Source organism: Macrotis lagotis, chromosome X (assembly GCF_037893015.1).
Source record: "Macrotis lagotis isolate mMagLag1 chromosome X, bilby.v1.9.chrom.fasta, whole genome shotgun sequence".
NCBI classification, from domain to species: domain Eukaryota; kingdom Metazoa; phylum Chordata; class Mammalia; order Peramelemorphia; family Peramelidae; genus Macrotis; species Macrotis lagotis.
This window is the reverse complement of record NC_133666.1, coordinates 546,054,166-546,078,815: the sequence shown is the minus strand read 5'-3', so window position 1 is coordinate 546,078,815 and position 24,650 is coordinate 546,054,166.

Below are 24,650 nucleotides of genomic sequence, written 5' to 3'. Positions count from 1 at the left end.
AGTTTTACTCCATTGAACCACTTCCCTTCTTACCTTAGATATATTAATTTTATTTCTACAGAAGATTTAGTTTCACATAATGAAAATTATTCATCTTCAGTAATTATTTCTATCCCTTATTTAAGAATGAATCTCCTATTCATAGATTTAATAAATTTATCATTAGTCCCCTCATTTTGTAGTTATTTGAAAGGTGATTTACCTTATTATGATCTCTTACTGCTTTGTTATTATTATTATGTGAAATGTTATTGAATTTTGAGGATTTATTTTATAGCCTCCAACTTTGCTGAAGTTATTGTATCAATTGCAATCTTTGCTGATTCTCTAAGATTTTTTAAAATGAATCATCATACCACCAACAAATAGTTTTATCTCCTCCTTATATGTATATCTTACATCTCTTTCTCCTATCTATTATCAAATAGCAATGGGGAGAATAGACATCCTCTCTTTAGTCTAGTAGGTATTTGAAAAGGTTCTCATGTATGCTCATTGTGAATAATGACTACTTTTGATTTTAGATATTGTTTTTGATATTAATAAAAGATCTCTCTATTCTATATTTTATAGGGTTTTAGCATAAGTAAATGTATTTTGTCAAAGAATTTTTTTTGCATCTATTGAAGTAATCATGTAATTTTGTTGCTTTTGTTTTTAACATGGCTAATTATATTGATTATTTTTCTAAATCTGAACCATCTATACATCCCTGAATAAATCTAATTTTCTTTTAATGAATGATCTCTTAGAAAAATCATTGTAGTCTATTTGACAAGATCTAAGAGATAATGCAAGCTCAGTCATGTACTAATTATGTGATATTAGTAGTCTTTCAAATATTATTGACCTCATTTTACTCATATTAAAAATGAATAAGTTGACTACATGTTTTCAAAAGCTCCTTCTAAATTTAAATCTATTATTTTATCTTTAAAAAGCAAGTTCTTGGGGCAGCTAGGTGGCATAATGGATAAAGCACCAGCCTTGGAGTCAGGAGTACCTGGGTTCAAATGTGGGCTCAGACACTTAATAATTACCTAGCTGTGTGGCCTTGGGCAAGCCACTTAACCCCATTTGCCTTGCAAAAGAAAAACTAAAAAAAAAACCCAGCAATTTCTTGAAGATGAGTGTTTTTAAATTTTGGACTATTATCCTGAGTTCTTTAAGTAGAATATTTTCCTTTATTTGGGGGATGTTTTAGATTAATACTTTTATATATATATATATATATATATATATATATATATATATATATATATATATATATATGTGTGTGTGTGTGTGTGTGTGTGTATGTGTGTGTATATACACACACACACACACAATTATTCCAGTGGTTCAGTTATGTGTTAGGTCTAATCATGTTCCCACCATATATATAATGATATATAGATATAGATATAGATAATATATTTTTGATATAATACTAATCTATCTTACTGTAGCACTTTAAAAAATTAAAAAGTTTTTACATATACTATGCCAGTTTTTCTTTAAAATTATGCTAAGATTTGGACTATTACTATTCCAAATTTCTAGATGAAGAAAATGAAGATGAGAGATTTTAAGTATGTTGCACCTAGCACACAGTAAGTGTTTTCTGCATATTGCATTGAGTCACTGAATGTTGTTTCCTCATGTAGAATGCAAACTCCTTGAGAGCAGGGAGGTTTGCACTTCCTGGAACTAGTTCTGAGCAGACACTTAATAAATGCTCAGTGAATTGAGAAACCTATTGAATTTTAAGAATCATACCTCCAGTAAGTACCTGGGGCAGGATTCAATCCTGGGTCTTTTTTGGTCCAGTGACCTCTCCACTAAACTATAGTGCCTCTCAATATGTATTCTTTTTAGCAGGTCATTCCCTGATTATTAATCTATTCCATTTTCAGAAAATGTGATGGATCAAGTAGCACAACTGAGAGCCATTACTTGGCCATGCTCAAAATTCTCCGTATCTATTTTTCCAGTCCCTCTGCTCTTAGATGACTGTAGCTTGCAAAGAAGACCAATATAGAAGAGTTATGGACAGCATGAGTTACTACCATGTTTTATTCTTCTAGAAAAAAATTAAAAAGAGGAAAGAAAGTTTTGTAGAGATCAATATTTACAAACTACAGGTACTAATAATTTATTGGAGTGCCAATAGGAAATGATGGGAGGGCACATCAAAGAAGTGACATGTGCTGATGGGCTCTAGTGGACAGCACATATACCCTCTGAGCAGGATGGCTTGAAGAGGCCAAGAAATGACAAATGATCTTCCTTTCTGTGAGCCAAAATCCTATTTTGATTATCTTTCTCAGAAAACACAAGCTGTCCACAGCACCATCCAAAACAGCATTGTTTTGGAAAGATGATGATCTATTATAGTCATGTATTTGGCAGGGTACATGAGGGCTAGGATCAAAGAGGGTCTTCCCTAAAGTAAATGAAGGAAGCAGAGAAATATATCCTTGTCATATTTGGAGATATCTAAATCAAAGACACCATGACTGCTCTTCTGCCTGAGGCTAAGACCAACCTCAAAATCTGCCTAGCCAATGTCAGAGGGATAAGATCACTAAATAGAAGGGATTAGTGAAGAAAAGTTATAAACAGCTTCCACAGTATTAGAAGTCAGAGAATCAACAAACTAAGTATCTGAAAATACCTGTATCTTTCCCAATCATAGATATCTTAATTTATGGAGTTTGATTTTGTTTTTTTAAAATATTGCTAAATATTCTATAGCACTTCAGGATTATACATGTTCTACTTATGAATGATTTGGTTCTTTTCTGGGTCATATTACACAGTAGGAAAACAATTTCTGTGGGTTCTGTGTTATCATTATGATGCTATTATTAGGAGATATTTTTTAAAATATAAAGGTGATTATTTATTGATTTTATAAGTTGATTAAATCTCTATAGGAAAAACCTTTCTGTATGTCGCATTGGTTTGTAGGCAGATGTTTTATTCTATGATATACATAAATAAAAGCTTAATAACAATTTGCATAATACTTTAAATTAGATAGTATTATTATTCCCACTTTACAAACTCAAAACAACTGAAGTAGTCAAAGGAAAGTTAAATAATTTGCCTAGGATCACACAATGGGTAAGTGTCTGTGACTAGACATGAACTCATTATGCCACCTAACTGTGGATTAGAGAGGAAGCATAGCAGAATGGGAGAGAGTCAACTTCAGACAGAAAATCTGTTTTGAATTAGTAATCCTAACACATATAGCTTTGGGAACATGGGCAAATTACATTTCTAGCAATTCTCTAAGACTGAAAATGATAGACATGTTGTAGATCTGAATTAGAGGAGAGAATTTCCACACTGGGAGTTGTTGATGTTCAACATTTTTCAGTTGCCTCTGGCTCTTTGTGACCCAATTTGGGATTTTCTTGGCAAAGATATTAGTGTGGCTTATCATTTCCTTCTCCATTTCATTTTACAGATGATGAAACTGAGGTAAACAGGGTTAAATGACTTGTCCAGTGTCACACAGCTAGTAAGTTTCTGAAGCCTGATTTGAGCTCATGAAAATGAATCTTCCTAACTCCAGGCCTGACATTCTTTCCACAGATCTAAACAAAACAACCCCAAGGATGAATGTATTCTTTTACATTGTGAATTATATATTTTTTCCCTTTGTGGCAGTCAATGTCTTGTCAATTTAAAAAATACAGTACTCAATTTGTATACTTTCAAGAAAATTGTCCTTCTTCATCCATATGCTAGTCATTTTAATATTGCTGTGAGACATGATTATTTTTTCTATACCACCATATTTTAATTTTATTTATTTATTTTTGGCAAGGCAATGGGGTTAATTGACTTTCCCAAGGTCACACAGCTAAGCAGGTATTGAGTGACTGAGGCTGGATTTAAATTCAGGTCCTCCTGACTTCAAGGCTAGTGCTCTTTCCACAGCAACACCCCTCTATAACAGTATAGAAAGACATGCTAAGTTCCAGGAATCCGAGTGAATTATAATGCCTTCTATAAAAGAAGGGTAGCTCATTTGTAAAAATGATCTGTCACGCAAAGATAGAATGTTCCACATCTTTGGCTAATATTTTATCAACCATCCCTGGCACCCTCCCTAGTGCAGAAACAGCAATGTGTGCTATCTCAGCACATCACTCATCTCAATTACTTCATTCTTTTCTTTTACATGTTTTTCCCATCAGACTGGAATATTCCTAATTTTGTGTAGTATCAAAGTGAAGTCCTGGTCCTCAATAGATAATCATCTAAGTATCCAAAGAAAGATACAGAGTTTAGATGACTGATAAATCATCAAAATATATCATCAAAATATGATGAATAAAAAATTGTGATAGTTTAAAATGGCAGAGGGAGGGTCAGGAGAGTGTGAGCAAGAAGAAAGGTGGGAAAGAAGAAGAAGGAAATAGGAAGGAAGTGGAAGGAACAGGTAGAAATGAAGGGAGGGAAAGAGAAAGATGAGAAGTATGAGGAGAGTGGAAAGAGAAAAAGGAGAGACAATGAGGTGGTAGACAACAAAGTTAGCTAGGGAAAGCAAAATATGAAATGTATATGTATGCACACAGAGCATTCCAAAAGTCTTAATGCAATTTTTAACTTTTGATCATTAGAAAACTGGTACTAATTTGGATGTGTATATGTACATATGGTTACATAATACATGTATGCATATATTGGTTCTTGTCCTTCATTATTGAAGAAGACCAAAATAACATAACTACATTTGAGACAAATTACAGTGAGGCTTGATCAAACCAATATGAGCTTGGAATGCTCTACTACATGTTGGGCACAAATAGTCCATGTGAACAGCTGGGGTGGATTCTCTGGACTTACATATGTCACGTTTCCTCTGAGGTGCTTCCATTCTGCCCTCTTCATAGAGCGCAATCCCCTCACTGATGAGGGCACACCAAGCTGGGCAGTCCTGTGCCAGTGTCTCCCATGCTGTACAATCAATTCCAAAGTCTTAAGAGAGACCTTCAGGGTGTCTCCATATTGCTTCTTCTGACCCCTTTGTGAGTGCTTGCCTTGTGTGAGTTCTCCATAATATAATTTTTTTGGCAAGTGTACATCTGGTATTCTAGCAACATGTCCAGCCCATCATAGTTGTACTCTCTATAGTAATGTTGGAATGTTGGGCAGTTTAGCTCGAGAAAGGACCTCAGTGTCTGGTATCTTCTCCTGCCAAGTGATCTTCAAAATCTTCCTAAGACAATTTAAATGGAAGCAATTCAGACATGACATGACTATCCAGGTTTCATAGGCATATAGCAATGTGATCAGCACAATGGTTCCGTAGACCTTCAGTTTGATAGTCAGTCTAATACCTCTTCTCTCCCATAATTTCTTTCAGAGCCTCCCAAATACCATGCTAGCTCTGGCAATGTGAGTTTCCACCACATTATCAATGTGTACCTCTCTGGAAAGGACACTGCCAAGGTAATTGAACTTGACCATAGGACTCAAAACTCCATTTCTTATAATCAATGGTTTTACATATGGATGCTGTAGTGCTGGCTGATGGAGCACCTGTATTTTCTTGGAGTTAATTGTTAGACCAAAATGAGCACAAGCAGCAGAGAATTGATCCATACTTTGTCACATCTCAGCTTCAGAGGCTGCATTGAGTGCAGTCATCTGCAAACAGAAGATCTGCACCATCTCTCCCTCTACTTTCAAGCTGAAGAATTTGACATCAGAGCAATAGCTGACCTTGAGGCCATCTACATCCTCAGTGAAGATGTTTGATAGCATGGCTGAAAACATCATGCTAGAAAGCATGGGAGAAAGGACACATCCTTGTTTTACTCCATTGATGATTGGGAAATGTGTATATACATAGACAGATACGTATGTGTGTGTGTGATGTGTTTGTATACAACAAATCTGAATTTCATTGAAAGACATATAAGATATTCTACTTGAATCAAGTTGAAGTTTATAGTAACTTTGAATTAATTAATATAAAAATTCCATTACTTATGGGTTCAAAGAAGAGGTCATATAAACTTTATGTGACAAACAGGGTATTTTATAGTTTAACTTACAAGATATCTGGTAAATAAACACAATGTTTTTATAATATTAAAAAGAATGATTAAAAGTTGGCAAATTACAGCAAGTATATGAGTTTTCTCTGTTAAGTTTAAGTCGTGAAATATTTTAATATGGGCAGTTAATTTGATAGACTTCCCAGTCTTATGATTTGGACAATGCTTTCATATGGTAATAACAAAGTCTACTGCTCTTCTGGCCACATTATTCTTACTTTTCTTATTTAAATGAAACCCATCTGTTTGAAATACTTTTCTTTGTATGAGGCCATTCCTAGGAATGAGACAATGAAAAAGCTCTGAGTTCAGTAAAGTCATAATATTCCCTAGTTGTTTTTTACAAAATTTGCAAATTCCCATATAAAAATTTGATCATTTACACAGTAAATGACACCTCTGCAAACATTTCAATATTTGTTTCAGACTCTTCTAATGCACTGATCCTGAATTATTGTATGTTGTAGCTGCCTGTGTTTCTGTGAAATCTTCTCACTATACTTATCCATGAAGCTAAATAATTATCACTTAAATTTTGCCTCTCCCTGAGCACTTACTTAGAATTAGACAATATTAATAATATGTAAGCACTGAATAAATGTGTATGGAATGAATGACTATAAAATTATTTATACACCAGATGAATGGTTTAGTGTTTCTGGAAACAGAATCTGGGTTCAAACCTGTGTCTCATGCCTTTGCTTCTATTATGACTTTGGTTAAGTCTTTTACTTTTCCCATCTATAAAATAAGCAAATTAATGATGATAGCAGCTCCTCTCAGCAAGATTTTCCTGGGAGATCTGTTATGGAATAACACCATCCACAACCAAATAAAATAAACAAAACAAACTCAAAACAACAGAATCTGAATGAACACCATGTTCACTTTTTTAAAAAATTTCTCATGTTTTCCCTTCCTATCTCATGATTTTCTTTCTTTTCCCTTAGTCCTAATTCCTCATTCACAAAATGACTAATATGTTAACATGCTAAAAGCAAATGTACATGTACAACTTTCATTAGATTGTTCAACAGTCAGGGGAGAGGGGTGGGAAGGAGGGTGGACAATCTTATAATTATGCAAGTAGATGAACATTGAAAAACTTTCATAACATGTAATTGGAAAAATAAAATAACAATCAAAAAATAAACAACTTAGACTCTATGACATTGTGTTTTTCAGCTTTAAGTCTCTGATCTTAAATTTAACTTATTTTCATTCTTGTATCACATTCCCTCAGAGACAATTTGACTAAATAAATAAAGAGCTGTTCATGGTACCAAGAAAACCTAGATTCAAGTCCTGTTGCTGATATACTATGTAAATCTGGGAAAGACATTCAACCTCTCTGTTCTCCAGGCAGACCTGTATTGATGGAAGGACCTGTCTCATCCATGAATTTTTTTAACAAGGAAATAACAGATTTTTACATTTGCTCACTACATTGAGTATTTCAGAAATGATTTTTGTACCCTTCCCTCTTAAGTAACAGTTATAAAAATATTAATAAAATGAATAGAAAACATTTAAAACAAGGGAAATAATTTGTCTACATATTTGGTGGGCAGTTTATGGAGTCAATCTTATGTCTTTAGGGTCATTATAAATCTAAGTATATTTTTATCTGTATTTGCAAGTATGTTCATGTACTTATCACTAAAGTACATTTTTTTATAAGCTCCCAAGCAAGGAGGAGCTATAAATATTCATTAGTCATGCTTCTGTGTATGTTTCTAATTTTTCACTTTCTTACTTCAAGTCTATTGTGGTAAAAAATTATTTTCAGCCACTCCTTTAAAGTTCTAGGTAAGACTGGCTCCCTGATAGCAAGACATAAAATTCAACACAAAAATAATGATAAAATAATGTTGAGGAAAATGAGGATGAGATCTAGCATTATATAATGCTTTAAGATTTACCGAGTGCTTTACAAACATTATTTAACTGCCCCTCATGGTAACCCTGGGAAGGAGAAGCTGTCATACTTTTACCCAGGGTTAAACCTCTCCATTTTACAAATGAATATCCTAAGGCAAACAAGGGTTTAGATACCCAGAGTCACACAGTTGGTTAGGTGTCTGAGGCTGGATTTGAAGTGAGGTCTTTCTGACTCAAGATCCAGTGCTCTATCCACTTTTACCACCTATAAAGATGAGTAGACATAATATTCATTTGAGAAATTGGCCACATTCAGAAAGATTGTACTAAAGTGAAAAACTACCCCCAAAGAATTAGTATTACCTATAGCAATGAAAACTAGTGATAGAATTTATTTAGGGACACATTGGTTACTTCTAAAGCAAATATTGTGCCAAGCACTCAGGAGAATTTGTACATTCAGTATTCTATCTCAGTATTAGGGGAAAAAAAGACTTGTTACCTGGGTTAGCAAAAGACTTCAACCCTCCTACATGTTCCAAAATATTCATAGCATCTCTTTTTGTATTGGCAAAGAATTGGAAATTAAGGGGATGTCCCTCAGTTGGGGAATGGCTAAACAAGTTATGGTACATGAATATTATGGAATATAATTGTTCTATAAGAAATCATAAATGGTCAGACTCTAGAGAAGCATGGAATGAGTTACAGGATCTAATGCTGAGGGAAGGGAATAGAATCAAGAGAACAATGTATACATCAACAACAACTTTGTGAGATGACCAGATTTGATGGGAACAGCTTCTCTCAACAGTTCAGAGAGCTAGCACAACCTTATTAGACCAACTATGGACTATCCTATCTCCATTCAGAGGAAGAAAAAAAATTTAAAAATCCTTCAGAACCTGATAAGCAATTTAAAAAATCTCTTATATATCTCTTTTCCTTAATCCTAACTTCTCATGACAAAAATGACAAATCTGTAAACATGTTTATCTCAAATATGTATGAACAATATTAACCTGACTGTTCACTACTGAGGTAAGGGGAAGTGGAAAGGGAGAGAAGAAGGAAATTTTATAACTTAAAAAAATGCATATGAATATAGATTAATGTTGAAAAACTTTCATAACATGATGAATTTGTAAAAATAAAATATTAATAAAAAACATCAACCCAACATCTTTGAAGGCAGTAGATTCACTTCAAATTTTTTAAATATTGGATTTTGTGGTTGTTGGGAACATTTTGAAATAATACTTGATTTGCTATATTTCTCAATGTGGTGATATCTTGTTTAAAATTGGCAATTTTGGGGGTAGCTAGGTGGCATAGTGGATAAAGCACCAGCCTTGGAGTCAGGAGTACCTTGGTTCAAATCTGGTCTCGGACACTTAGTAACTACCTAGCTGTGTGGCCTTGGGCAAGCCACTTAACCCCATTTGCCTTACAAAAACCTAAAAAAAAAAAAAACTTGGCAATTTTTTTTTAAAAAGTCTTTGAGACTTTAAAGACAAAAAGCTATATTTGGTAAGTTACCCAATGGAACAAACACAATGCCTTAGAATGCATTGTGACAGAAATTCCAATTTGTCAAAATGTTTTTCTCCCTTATATTTTGCAGATCTTTATTCAAACACCCACATGCTAGTGAAACCTATTTTTCAGTGTATCTATCTACAATGCTATTTAATATATTTTTCATAATATCATTTTGTTGTCTACAAATAAATGTGATTGGACTGAGAAACATAATAGTCTCTTGAGCAATGTGGAAAACTGTATTGGGAGCATTTTGAATAAGAATGAAGAATTCTGAAAGGCCAAGCAAGTTCATAGTTCAGTGCTTTCTCAATTCCCCTTCCAAAGAGCAGCTTACAGCATCCCTCTAATCCAGTTTTCTGGAAGCTTATTCTGCTGACTTTTAACAGTAGAAGCAGTTTATTAGGCAGTACCAGTACTGCAGTAGCGCTTTTAGTGAATCTACCAAGAAAAAACCCCAAGAAAAAAATCCCACATCATTTGTGGATTTGCTGTATTGAGATGGCTAAGATCTCAAAAGTTTTGGATTGTCCTTGAAGCATGGGAAATTTCTATGACTCACTTATAACTATAGGTAATCATCACTTGTCAAGAAATTCCCTTTAGGATCCCTATAAACACTTCCATTTGAAAGTATCCTCTTCTACTCTGAAGTTTGAGAAATCTTTGTGGTATCTTATGCAAGCAAAAGTAAAACCTCATTTGAGGAGTTTACCCCTCTCACCACCACCACTACCATTAAGATATATATATAATATATATATATATATATATATATACATATATATATATATATATATATGTATGTATGTATGTCATTATCTGAAATACACTTGTCAAGCTTTTGCTTACTTGGCAATATTCCTGACATATTTCTGAAAGGGTCTCATCCTACAAAAAGTAAATTTTTTCAAGGCCAAACCAGGTTAGACTATATATAAGAGATCAACCCTTGAGAAAGGTCAATTCTTCTCTTCATCCTTCCTGAGTCTTATTGGTGTGGATTCTTGTGGGTATAACTCTTAAAAAAATGAAAATGAGAGAGATAGATAGATAGATAGATAGAGAGAGAGAGAGAGAGAGAGAGAGAGAGAAAGAGACAGACAGACAGACAGACAGACAGACAGACACAGAGAGAGCATATAGTGCTATCTCCATGCTAAGGAGAAGATAGTGTTTCATTATTAAACATAATTCTAACTAAATCAGACTCCTATGCAAGAAACTCCAATAGTTCCCTTTTACTTCTAGGATCAACCAAAAGTCCTAACATTTATAACTCTTTACATCTTGACTTTTCCTATCTTTCCAAACATCTTACTTTTTGTTTCTCTCCATGAACTCTAAAATCCAGCCTTACTGACCATCCTGCTAGTCCTCACATGCTAGCCCTCATACTCATGTCTATGCTTTTGTCCTGGCTTTCCTTCATTCTTGGAATACTCTCCCTCTTCAGCTCTAGTCAGTCAATAAACTTTTATTAAGGGATAAAAAGAAAAGTAAAACTCAGTTCCTGATCTAAAGAAATTCAGAATTAAATGGGAGTCAACACATAAGCAACCATGTACAAACAAGTTATATATAGAATCATTTGGAGATGATCAACAAAGGGAGAGCGTGACATTTCCAGCTACTTTCACTACTGGGTTCAAACACCTAATTCTGCATTAGGTCTCCACCTAGCCTTACTCTCTAAAGTTACCTTTCATCTGCATTCTCTGTATTATAACATGTATGTAGTAAGAGAACTACAGATGTGTTAGATAAAAAAGAAGACATGTTATACACATATCATGCACATTTGTGTGTAAGCATTTACACAAAATATAGATGCATGTTTCATATTTATCTGACTATGTTCATACTATCTTTTTCATTAAACTATGTTTTTTTGTGAATAGGGATTATTTTGCTTCAGTCTTTGTATACCTATTCCTTGCTTGTTTGCTTTCTTGTTTGAATTTTGAATTAGAAGAAATCAGGATAACGTAGTTTAGCTCTTCTATATATGAACATCTATGTATATAGGCACACACATATAACTGCACATATATGAATATATATTCTGACTCAAAAAATTGTAAGAACTTGACTAAGATCACGTTAGTGAATAATCATAAATTTGTGTCTCTCATGTCTCCTTAATCCTTACCCTATCACAGGAAGGAAAGGAACAAGTATTTATTAAGTCCCAACAATGTGCCAGATATTGTGTTTTCCAAATATAATCTCATTTTATCTTTACATCCTTCAGCCTTGCCAAATTGGCACTATTATTTTCCTCATTTCATAATTAAGGAAACTGAGACAGTTTTAGGTTAAGTGACTTGCTCAGGATCACATAGCTATTAAGCCTCTAAGGCTAATTTTGTTCTGACTACAGGCACAGCACTATATCCATTGAACTATCTAGCTGTGGCTATCTCAATTATTTGATTACTGCCATCTCAAGAAAGACAAGTAATTCCAGTTAATGGAGCAAAGATCAAGGCTACACTGAAATCTGTCCAATAAATTAAACACTTCTGCGACTGTAGAGACAATATCTATGACCACACAGCTGATAGCATGTCAGAGAAACATCACTGCCAAACTTTGTCCTTACACTAAATGTTACAGTCTCACTATCAACTTGGACCTCTAAGATAACTTTTGACATTTGGAGAAAGTTCTCTGTATGTTAGAATGTCAGGCCTTGTGTCCTAGATCTTTGGACATATTTACAGAAATCCCCCCAGAGTTAGATCTTGATTTTCTCTAGGAGTTGCTAAAGTTTCCACTTTGAGATCCTTGGAGACTTTGCCTTTGTAGAATTATGAAGATATTGAGCTGATAGCTGTGAATGAGGTGTAGGATCTTCTCTGTTTCTAGCTACCCTCATAAATAAGGTAAAGTAAGAAGAGATGCTAAGTATTTTTATCTACCTTTCTGCTGCATCAAAGGAGAAAAACTATTAAGATATTTCCAAAACAAGTCTAAACAAAGCAAAAGAGAACACTGTCATATTTGGTCCAAAGCAGATTCTTAGTAAATTTTTGTCCCTCCCCCTCCCCTGCCATCTGCCTCCTTTGAAAAGGTGGTTGTTCAATCATGTCTGTCTTTTCATGACTCCTTTTGGCGTTTTCTTGGCAAAGATACTGCAGGGATTTGCCATCTCCTTCTCCAAATAATTTTACAGATGAGGAAACTGAAGCAAACAGGGTGAAATGACTTGCCCAAGATCACCAAGCTAAATGTTAGAGGCCAGATTTGAACTCAAGAAGATTAGTCTTTATGTCTGCAGGCCTGTACTTTACCCATTGTACCACATAATTGCCCAGATAAGGATGGAATCAGCAAGATAAGAGAGGATAATAAAGTTGATTCAATTATGTGTTAGTAGGCAAAGACTGGATTATTGTGGTGAAAAGGTTCATCTAATATAACCAAATATTTGAAACTACTGTCAATGACTGGGTACTACACAGTAGTTGCATTACTATCTAATCAGTCTGGGCCAGGACACCTCTGGACTAAGGGAAATTAGCTGATTTTTGAAGGTTACATGATGTTAATGGCAGATTGTTGATCCAATCTCTGTCTCCTGGTCTATGCTAGTAATTTTATCTATATTGAACTCAAGAAATAATAATGTTAATAATGATCTGATCCCATGAATATTGGAGAAATTATAATTCTGTTTTAAATTTATTTTACCAATGCTTTTCTCTGTCACTTATATTCTACTCCAGTGCCTCTTCATCATGTCAAGGTTACCACCCAAAGGTTAACCCCAAACTCTAGAAGGAATTATAAGCTAAAAAGACTTTGGAATATGCAGGCTGTGTCTTCTAACTGAAAATCAGCCTAGTTATAGATTAAACTGAGTAGAGTAGGAAGTCTTAAGTGTAAAACTTGCCTTGATTACATTCTTAGCAAATTACTTAACCTTTCTTTACTTTAAGTTCCTCAACTGAAAACTAGGGATAATGATAGAATCTATATCTCAGGGCTGCTTTAAGACTCAAACCATAATAACAATTTTAAAGCACTTCTAAATGATAATTATGATTTACTGAATGAGTAGGTCTGGTCATCAGGAAATAAATATCTTTAGCCAAAGAAACTCACTAATACTACCTGCAAAGCCACTTGTGTAGGTGGAGGGTAAGGAAGGGATGGGGAGTGGAAGGTCTGAAGTTATTTTCTGTCTTTCCATGTCCTACTCCTTCCCAGCTAAAGACTGCCACATCATACTGTTGGCTAAAATAGACTGAAACAATTTTAGACTGAATTAATAAATGCACAGCCTGCAGAATGAAGGAAATGATGGTCCTATTGTTATCTGTATTCATTATATAATATGTGGAATATTCTCTACAGTTTGGGGTACCACAGTTTGGGAAAGATACTGAGAAAGAGAAACCTCCAAAGAGGAGAGTGATAAGGATGTAGTAACAATCTGAAGACCACACCACAAAGAATTGCCTGAGGAAATTAGAGATTTTTTTTCCTAGGAGAAGAAAATAATTATGGGAGTTGTACATAGTACTTTTCTTTTTTTTAAGTGACTATCACATGAATGAAGAATTCAATTTGTTTTAAGCCCCAGAGGGCAGAAGTAGATGTGATGGGTAGAGGATTCAGAGAGGTAGATTAGGACTCAACATAAGGTAAACTTCTTAACAATTTGAGACATCTTTAAATGGAAGGGTCTGTGTCCAGAGGCAATAAATTAACTTTTCTGAGGGCTTTTCAAGCAGATTTGATGGACACTTGTCCTGGATCTCCTGGAGGGGATTCTTGTCTAGGTGTGGGTTGGAGTATGTGACCTGGGCATTCTTCAAACTCTGCTTTTCTTTGATCCTGTAGCTTTATTTTCTTATAGCCTGGGACCGGTATTTCATGTCCTTTCTTTCTAGATATTAGCATTTCTGTACTTGGGTAATTCCTCAGAGAGCTATATCCCTTGGCTTCCCTTTTGCAATGTGCCATCTGCATCCAAGAGGCCTATTGTACTCTTTTCCCATGGTTCAGCATGGTTCCCTATTAATGTAACTGGGGTAACTTTATTATTTTTTTTTGCTTGCCTATAAAAAGGAGCAGAGCCAGTGTGACAGAGCTTACTTTGAATCCTAGCATTTTTTTCCCCCAAAAACAGTTCTAACAATGTTGGATTTGTATTTTTTTTCCTGCTTTGTAGTGGAAATATTGGATAAGAAGAACAAGGAGGGGTAGAGAATATAGGAGGAAGAGGGAGAGAGCAGAACAGATTATTTTTTATTTCTTGAGGTGGGCAATTTGCTGCAGAAATCACAACTGACTCTTTAAGGGAAAAATATATATGGGTTTGATATTATTAACAATAGATAAAGGAAAGAGGCAAAGTGGATACTCAGTGTTAATCTCACCCTCTCACATAATGGCACCAGTGACATTTGACCATGAGACAGATGAGTGAGTGTAGAGCCCTGGGACTCTAATAGTGACAGTTTTCTTTTTCTATCCTTGTAAATTATTCAACATTGGTACAGCACTGGGAAAAATACAAAATAGAAAAAGGGTAAGAGAGAAAAGGAATTCTGTTGCAAATGAGAGTGACTGCCGACAAGTTCATTAAAAAACAACTACCCAACATTTGGGCTATGTGTCCATTGCCTTCAAATCATCCTTCAAAGGGTTCAGTTCAGTGACTTTCCTCTGAAACACAAGAAAGTGGTAGCAAAAAGAGAGATCTAGTTAAAAGCATCTCATTGAAATCTCTCTCTCTCTCTCTCTCTCTCTCTCTCTCTCTCTCTCCCCCATTTCTCCCATCTCTCTCTTTTTGCTTTTTGTCTATCTTTTCTCTCTCTCTCTCTCTGTTTCTGTCTCAAAATCTGGTACCATTTCTCACAAGATTGTGCTGTTCGGAAAAAAAAAACTTAGGATCATATCACACAATCCAGTTACATTCTGATGTCTTAAATACTGCCTTATCACTTTTGCATATTGTGTTTGATCTCTGCTCTGCTCTCTTCATTGTGTTTCTGACCATTATGGCAAAGTCACCCTCCTAGAAATGACACTCTTGCCTTAAAGAACTCAAAAATAAATTGTAAAATACTACAGTATTTTTACAATGGGGCACCTCCTAAGGGACGTTCATTTATTTGCTAAGCAGAGTGTTTCTTTCTTTGAGAGGGAGTAGGGAAGGAAGATGGTATCCAGAAAGGCTCTCTGTAGCAGATTGTCCCAGCTGAAACAGCAATCCAGTTTGCTCTCTTCAAATGGGGCTGAAGAAAAAAAGTATTCCCTCTGTTTAGACAGACCCATGCTATTGCCCCAACAATTTCTCACATGAACATCTGCTATGCAGCTGTGATATTGGGAAAATTATGCTTTTCCATTAAATGTCCAGCAAGGGGTGCTAGAAACTATGATTCCATTATTTATGGGGAATATTTGACTCTTGTGGGCTCTGCCAGAAAAATAAGAAAAAAAAAAAGGAAAAGGGGTAATAATTTAATTTTAATAGTTATTTTAAACAACATTTTAAATATGCTTTACATTCATTTATGAAGCTTCCTTAAGTCAAGAAAGGAATAGGAAATAAATCTGTGATTTCATTGTTATAATGAACTATAAAATGCGAAGTTAATTCCTTCAGCAAACTGTCAAAATTTAGCACTCTGTGTCTATTTTTCACAAACAGAACAAATGCGAGACAATTCTAGCAAAATCAGAAACACCAATGTCTTCTGATTGCCTCTGCCTTTTAATCTTCATGCTAACATTTTTCTTTTAATTTGAAAGCTTTAATAGATTTTCTCTATAGACATATTTAAGATGATTTAAAAATTTTGCTCATAATCTGTTAAGATACATGAAAATTTAGGATATTATATTACACAGAACAATATGTTCTTCTTTACCTGGTTTTGATGATTCAATGGTGACATTTCCCAGTACCATATAGGGTTTGTATTGGATTCATAAATGATTCAGGTTTCATTTGAGACTTATTAGAGCTATTTTATATGCCAGGAATCTGAAATTTAAACTTTTTTGGAATCAAATTGACTTTTAGCTATTTTTCCCTGTGGACAAGACAAATGGGAAATGTGTGTTAGGTTAGCTCCAATTAATGCCTTTTTGGCTTTAGATTTTCTAAATACTTGAATAGGTAAATGCAAGAGGCTATGAAATTGCATTTCCTTTTTAACAACACAAAACTGATCAGTGGGAATAGTCATGACATTCACTAGTTGTGTGATTTTGGCCAATTCATTTAGGTATATATATCTATAAAAATTCACTTTCCTATCTATAAAATGGAGAGATTGGACTAGAAGATGCCCAATGTCCCATCCAGCTTTATAATCATGCAACTATGATCTCTTGCAAATTATAAATAGTTAATTATTTGCTGAATTAAATCTACTTTGTCTAATAGGTTAGAATTATAGTGTGACTTCCATAGTCAAATTTCTGTGTTACCAAAAGGCCAGCATGGATCTCTCAACTGAAAAAATATTATCTCCAAAATCAAAAGTGTTGATACAAGAGTATGTACCTCTTCCCCTCAAATTCTAACTTTATGGGCTTGGATCATTTTACTTCCCGAGACATTCATTTCCTTATCTGCAAAATGATGGGCTTGGGCTAAATTATCTGTAATTCGACCTCTATTTCTATCCTTTAATATAGGAAGACATATGAGCATTAAATCCCTTCAAATAATTTTTTTCCTATAATTTCCATCCGCTTACTCCCTTTAGTCTCCCCAGAGTAAAAAAAGAGTAAGGCCATTTTCTTTCAATATCTTTTTCCTTGATGCAGGGAAGCCTGGTTCTACAAGTTCATCTCTTCCTTCAAGATACAACTCAAGGGCCATTTTTCTTGATCTCTCCAACTGCAAGTACCCTGTCTAATTGCTTTGTATTTATTGTAGGGAAGGAAGGTGGTATCCAGAAAGGCACTATATATTTACATATGTATGGGTAGTCTTTCCCAATAGAATGTAAACTTTCAGAGAGTAGTAATTTTTCCTTTTTTTGTATTCCTATGGCCCAGCAGGCTTCACATAGAAGGTATTTAACAAATGCTAGTTGAGTGACTGAGTGATTAGATTAAGGTATTTATGTGGTTCCTTTTGTCAGAATGCTCTTTCCTTCACTTGGGCATTTTCTTTCATATGAGATCATGATCCTTGGTCTCAAGCTCCAAAATGCTGCTTATGCTTAATTAATAAGTTGCATTTTTTTTTTACTATCTTTAGTTTTTTGTTGCAAGTGTAATCAATTAAGTTGTTCCTGATTCCCTGGCCCAAATTCTCAGGAAGATGTACAAATAAAGAAACAAATTCTGAAGTCCCATCCCACTTCTAAATCTCCAAATCTCTCACTGAAATATTCAGAAGTAAGATGCCCAATCTCACACATGAAAGGGTAATCAATATTCATAGCAACTGAAATTAAACTGCAATTAAAACAAAGCATCTCCACCTCTAGTCTTCCCTGCTTTCCTTCAAGACTCAGCAAAAATCCTACTGCAATAATTCCTTTTCTTCTGAAATTATCTCATATTTCATTATCCCCCCACATATATATGTATATCTGTATACCTATATCTATCTATGTACAGATAGATAGATAGATAGAGATAGATAGATAGATAGATAGATAAAGATATATATCTTATTTGTGCATTGTTACTTTCCTGTTGTCTCCCCAATTGGACTGTGAGTTTCTTGAGAGCAGGTTCTATCTTTAGATTTCTTTGTATCCCCAGAGCTTATGGTCCTGAAAAATAATGAGGGTTTAATAAATAAATGTTTATTGACTTGTCTTGTCCTATAAACAGTCCACTGTACAGCTGTGGACTTAAAACTGATGGTTAAGGTGATAAGAACCAGGACATCATCTTTTGTATGTCACGTGTTACATACAACATGGACTGTGATGTACTTTGTACCTATCATTGCACTATTTAGATGGGAAGAGGTATTATAGCTTTAATAATTCACCATTTGCTACATGTAATGTCAGGGAGATATCAAGTATAGAGAGTAATTGAAATTACTTCATCAGTAACTAATGGGTCTCTATCAAAAATTATTAAAAGTCAGAGACAGTACTTTTTCAAGGTTTTAGGTAAATTTGAAAAATCTCAGTAATTTACTTTGATATAAAAATGTTCATCCTATCTATTATATACTTGTGGTATACTCAGAATATAAGTTCCTTGAGAGTAGGAACTGTTTCATTCTTTGTCTTCATATCCTTAGTGCTTATCACAATTATTTACAGTACATGCTTCTGGGAGATGAATTTTAGAAAACCTCAAAGGAACAAGTTGCATCAATTGATAAAATGCAATTTCTAACCATCAGAAAAGGAAAATAGTGTTAGTAGAATGAATATTCTTTATTTCAAAGTAAAATTATAATATCTGCTTGTAATTGTTTATATTTAAATGAATTTGCACAGATAGGAGAAATTGTACTAAGAGTACTGTTTTAAAATGTGTGTCAATTGACACTCCAGATCCTTCTAATATTAGTAAATGCCTGTTGGCTGATTGATTGATAGCTCTCACCACCACACCCATGTGCAGTGATTATGAACATCAGAAAAGCAACTGATCTAATACAGGTCCCATAGATGCCTTAGTATAAAAATATTTGTCAAACTAACTCTAGAAAATATCTTGAATCTATAAACAGAGAAAGATGACCTGGTTTACAAGCATTCAGAGCCAGAAGGAACTCTATTTTTCACTTTTAGTGCATCGCTTAAAAAAAAAAGTTCTCCAAGGTGATTCATGGCCATAGTACTTAAAGAGAAATATGAGCTCAGAGCCATTTAGAAGCTTGAGGAACTAACTTCAGGGCGATCACTATGCCCAATCTGTTTCTGGAGGTTTGAAGTTGCAACTGGGTTTATATTTTCATAATGATGGAGAAATGTGATAATATTGAATGGCTAGATGGTGATGCATATTGTTAGAGCTGTTGTCAGAAGATAGAAGACAAAGTGGGGATGGAAAACACATTTTGCTTGCTTTCACTGTGTAGGGAAAAAACCAATTTCTGGTGGAGATCAAAGACAAATGCTAAAGGAAACTATTCAGTTTTACCCACAATCATTGTAGGATGTGCCAAAGTAGGGTTGATACAATTACTAATTACTAATTTTGCATATCATTCATTTTCTGAAATATTAAGGCATTGGAAAAAATGTAATTTGGAATCAAGAATTTTGGATTCTGGCTCTGCCACTGAATATACTTAGGTAAATCACTTAATTCCTATGGGCTTCATTTCCTCACCTATAAAACAAAAGGGGAGAAGGAATTAAATTACCTATGAGGTTCTTTTTAACTCATTAGCTCAGATCCTATGACTTTTCTGTTTTATCTGAATGGTGTTAATAGGAGCACCTTCCCCTCCTTGTTAGCTATGGGTCTGATTATAAAACTTTTTTTCTGAAGTGTTTTATCTATTTTTTTTTTTTTGCAAAGCAATGGAGTTAAATGCCTTGCCCAAGCTCACACAACTAGACAATTATTGTGTCTGAGATGGAATTTGAATTCAGGTCCTCCTGACTACAGGGCTAGTGCTCTATCCATTGTGCCACCTAGCTGCTCCTCTTTTCTCTGTTTTTTTAAAGGTGGTCTCTCTGATAGTAGAGAAAAGAGAAAAAGATTTGAAAATCTAAACAAATTAAAAACAAAGGATATCAATAAAATTTATTTTAAAATTGATGCTTGTTCATGGAGGGAATTCAATTAAATTCAATTTACACTTGAGTTCAATTGAATATACATTTCACTGTATAATTCTAAGCAATTCCCTGGTTTCCTAGATATTGTTTTCTCAAGTCCTTCAAAAAGGAAGGTTAATAAATTGCAGCTTGCTAAAAGAATAAGTTTAGATATGTGGGGGAAAAATTTGATCCATTTTTATAAGATGTTCTGATATCCTCAGAGGAAAAAAATTCAACGAATATCATGTTTTTAACTGCCTCAGAGACAGATTCCTACTAAAAGTTTATTTTTGTTTTATCTAATCAGGTACCTCTTTCTAACTTCACTAATGATATGACAGGCTCACCATCCATTACCCTCCTGCATTCTGACTGCCTGCTAAACTTTCAGTGAAACTGTTACTACAGATGGGGGACAAGCCTCCTCCTTGACCACATACTATGTGCAAATAATTAGTCAATAGTATAATTTCACAAACACTTGGAAAGAGCTGCCTTTGGAGAGAGCTAACTTCTCTTGGTATTCAAAAGCCAGCTTTGAGTGAACTGCCTTATCTTTGTTGGAAAGACATAGTTGAAGGCACTATGAGCCTTCTGGTCTAGAGAAAATAATGATTTATATTTTGTTTACTAAATGCCAGACACTGTGATAAGAATTGAGGGTACACATGTGAGCAAAAAGAAAGGCAGTTCCTGTCTTCAAGAAGTTTATATTCTAATGGGGGGAAATAACTCAAAAGGAAGTTAAAATGACTTCTAGTCATCTTTATTTGCAATCTCAGATTCATCCGTCAAAACTTTTCTTTGTATTCAGTTGTCAAATTCTATATACTATACCTCTACATTCTCTTATATGCCTATCTCCCTCTCCTCACCACCCTAGATCAAGTTTAGTTCACCTTAGAAGGAGGTGGAGAAACAGGTGCATGTAGCTCTTTTCAGCAATTCAGAGATCAAGGACAATCCTGAGAGATCTGCTTTGGATAATGCCATCCACATCCAGAGGGAAAAACTATGGAGTCTGAATGTAGAGCAAAACATATTGTGTTCATTTTTTAAAAAAAACTTCTTTTTTTCCCTTTCTTTATCATTTTTTCCCTTTTTCCTTAGTTCTGTTTGTTTTTTAGATTTTTCAAGGCAATGGGGTAAGTGACTTGCCCAAGGCCACACGGCTAGGTAATTATTAAGTGTCTGAGGCTGGATTTGAACTCAAGTACTCCTGACTCCAAGGCCAGTGCTCTATCCACTGCGCCACCTAGCCACCCCTTTCCTTAGTTCTAATTCCTATTTCACAAGAAGACTAATATAGAAATATGTTAAAAATAATTTTACATGAACAACTTTTACCAGACTGCTTGCCATCTTGGGAAAGGGAGAGATAAGGGAGGGTGGTAGGAAAATGTGGAACTCATAAATTTGCAAATGGATGAATATTGAAAAACTACTTTGCATGTAACTGGAAAAATAAAATTTCAATTAAAAAATAGGTTAAATATACAGACTATTCTCTCCCTCTCTCCCTCTCCCCCCATCTATCTGACTATCTATATTTCTATATTCATATATATGAATATGTATGTGTCTGTGAGAGAAAGCATGGTAAAGTGGAGAGAGAGCTGAGATCAGGAAGACTTGGGATTGGGTTTGACCCCTGTGACCTTCTGCTAGTTAATTAACTTCTTAGTGTCCTAAGTAATTCTAAAATTCTAAGTCACAGATAAAAATATCCTCCCAGAGGAAGACCCACTTAGACATCCCTATTCTGATGAAATAAGTATGGTACAAAAAAAAGAAAAACATCTGTGCATACATTGCCCCCCCCAAAAAATTTCTTGAGTTGAATTGCTTAGCATTTAGAGCTATTCTCATGCCCATTTCTTACCATTCCATTTTACTTAAACATTTGTTCCTGCAAATCCAAGCATGCAAGCCTACTTGCTATTTATCATACTCAATATTCCATTTTTTCTCTAGCACTTTATATTGTGTGATTGCCAAGCCCAGAATGTCACCTATCACATCTCAGCCCTGTAGATTCTTTGACTTCCTTCAGATACTAAATCAAATGTTTTTATTCTGCATAAAGACTTTTCTTGTTATCCAGAGAGAGAGCTGTTGAACTCTAAGTAAATATATATGTATATATGTGTGTGTGTGTGTGTGTGTGTGTGTACATGTATATATATATATATATTTTCTAGAATGTATTTGCTTTTTCCTTTGTTTTTGTGATGTTATTAATGAGGAAACATGTTTTGCATGATTTCATTTACATAATAGATATCATTGTGTTTGCCTTTACAGGGGGTAGGGAAAGAGTGAGAGGGGTGTAAAGAATTTGGAAGTCAATTTTGAAAGAAAAGGAAGTTATAATAAATAAATAATATTTTCAAAAATATACCACTTTAAAAAAAGACTTTCCTGTGTCTCCCAGATACTAATTCCTTCACCCTCCAAAGTTATCTTCAATATTTTATATACACTCAAATAAAAATGTGTATGTTTATATAGACAGACAGACAGACAGACAGACAGACACACACACACACACACACACACACACACACACACACACTTTTTTTTAGTTTGGTTTTTTTTTTTTTTGTAAGGCAATGTGGTTAAGTGGCTTGCCCAAGGCCACATAGCTAGGCAATTATTAAGTGCCTGAGGTCAGATTTGAACTCAGGTACTCCTGACTCCAGGGTCTGTGCTCTATCTACTGTGACACCTAGCTGCCCCCCCAACACTCACTTTTATAAACTCATGTACATAAACATACACATTTAATATGTATGTGTGTGTATATATATATATATATATATACACACACATATATATATATATGCATGCAGAGATGTGCTGGCAAATATTTAATGAATCAGTACCTGGGAAAAATACAAATGCATATTTTATTTCTCATTTTATTTAATATTTATTCTCAGGTTCAGATGGCTTGCATGTCACACAGCTGGGTGACTGTTGGGTGTACGGAGCCGTATGTGGGCTCAGATGCTCATGGCTCCAGGGCTGGTGCTGCATCCATTGTGCCACCTGGCCATACCTACAACAAATGAAACATTTTAAATTTAATCTTCATCATTAACATTTTCTCAGTAACTTTCTAAAGTCTAAATAATCAATAGAACAACAAATCTATCTTTGATTTGTACCATTTGAGAATTTCCAAGTAGAAATATTCATGCAAGAAATTTAACAATCAGCTCTTGAGAATCTGTTCAAGATGACTCCAAGACACTCCTGTATATATTTGTGTATATCTAGATGCTTATATTTTGGGGGGAAAATAATGAGTATCTGTATATTCTCACCCCAGTAGAATGTAAGTTCCTTGAGGACAAGAACTGTTTCACTTCTATCTTTGCATAATGACTAGAACACAGTAAATACTTAATAAATGCTTATTGATTGATTGGATTGATTGATTGAATTGACAGCTACCAAGAAGTTTAATGAAATTACTAAGGCCAAAACAACAACAAAAACAATAATAACATCAACCACAAATAAGACCCAGGAAAAATAAAATCTTTTTTTTTTTTTAGGTTTTTGTAAGGCAAAAGGGGTTAAGTGGCTTGCCCAAGGCCACACAGCTAGGTAATTATTAAGTGTCTGAGACCGGATTTGAACTCAGGTCCACTTGACTCCAGGGCTGGTGCTTTATCCACTATACCACCGAGACACCGAGTCACCCCCTAAAATAAAATCTTTCAAAAGTCCACTTAGCCATGAGATTCTGGGGGTGGTATTGACCACTAGTTCATTAGAGCTGGCAAACAATTAAATCCTGCACTATGATCAGTGGTATGCCCATTGAGGTTGGTTGATTCTTAAATCCTTTATTGGCCATCTAAACTCAATGATTTCTTTTAAAATTCTGACATACTCAGAGTTACCATGTTTCATCGAAGTGAAATCAGCTACTGTCTAGAAGGAATTAAACCAAAAAGAAAAAAGGCAAGCCCATACTTATGATTTACCACTCTGACAAATTCAGGGTTTGTGCTAGAAGAATTACCAAAGAAATAGAGAAGTGTAGGATGAAGTACTGAAAGCTCCAGTTGGAAGTCAGTCTACAGTTGGGTGAGACTGAGTCTTTCTCCAGTGACCATTCTTTACTGGCATAACATCCATTAATTTTGCCACACAAATTAGGATGCTCCATAGGTTATCAATACTGATAGCTTGACAGACTTAATTGACCAAACACTATCTCCAAGCTTCCTATAACCACAAACCAAATGGACCCATTATTTCTTTCTCATTTCCTCCCTCTTGCCCTCTTTTGAATGACTATTATTTTTTCTTCTTTTCCAATAGGACAAGTGCAGCTGAGAGATGTGCCAAGCCTGGAATTGTGCCCAGACCTACTGGGGCTGAGGGCCAGTTGTTCAACAAGAAGCCTCTCATGCTGGGAGGTCAG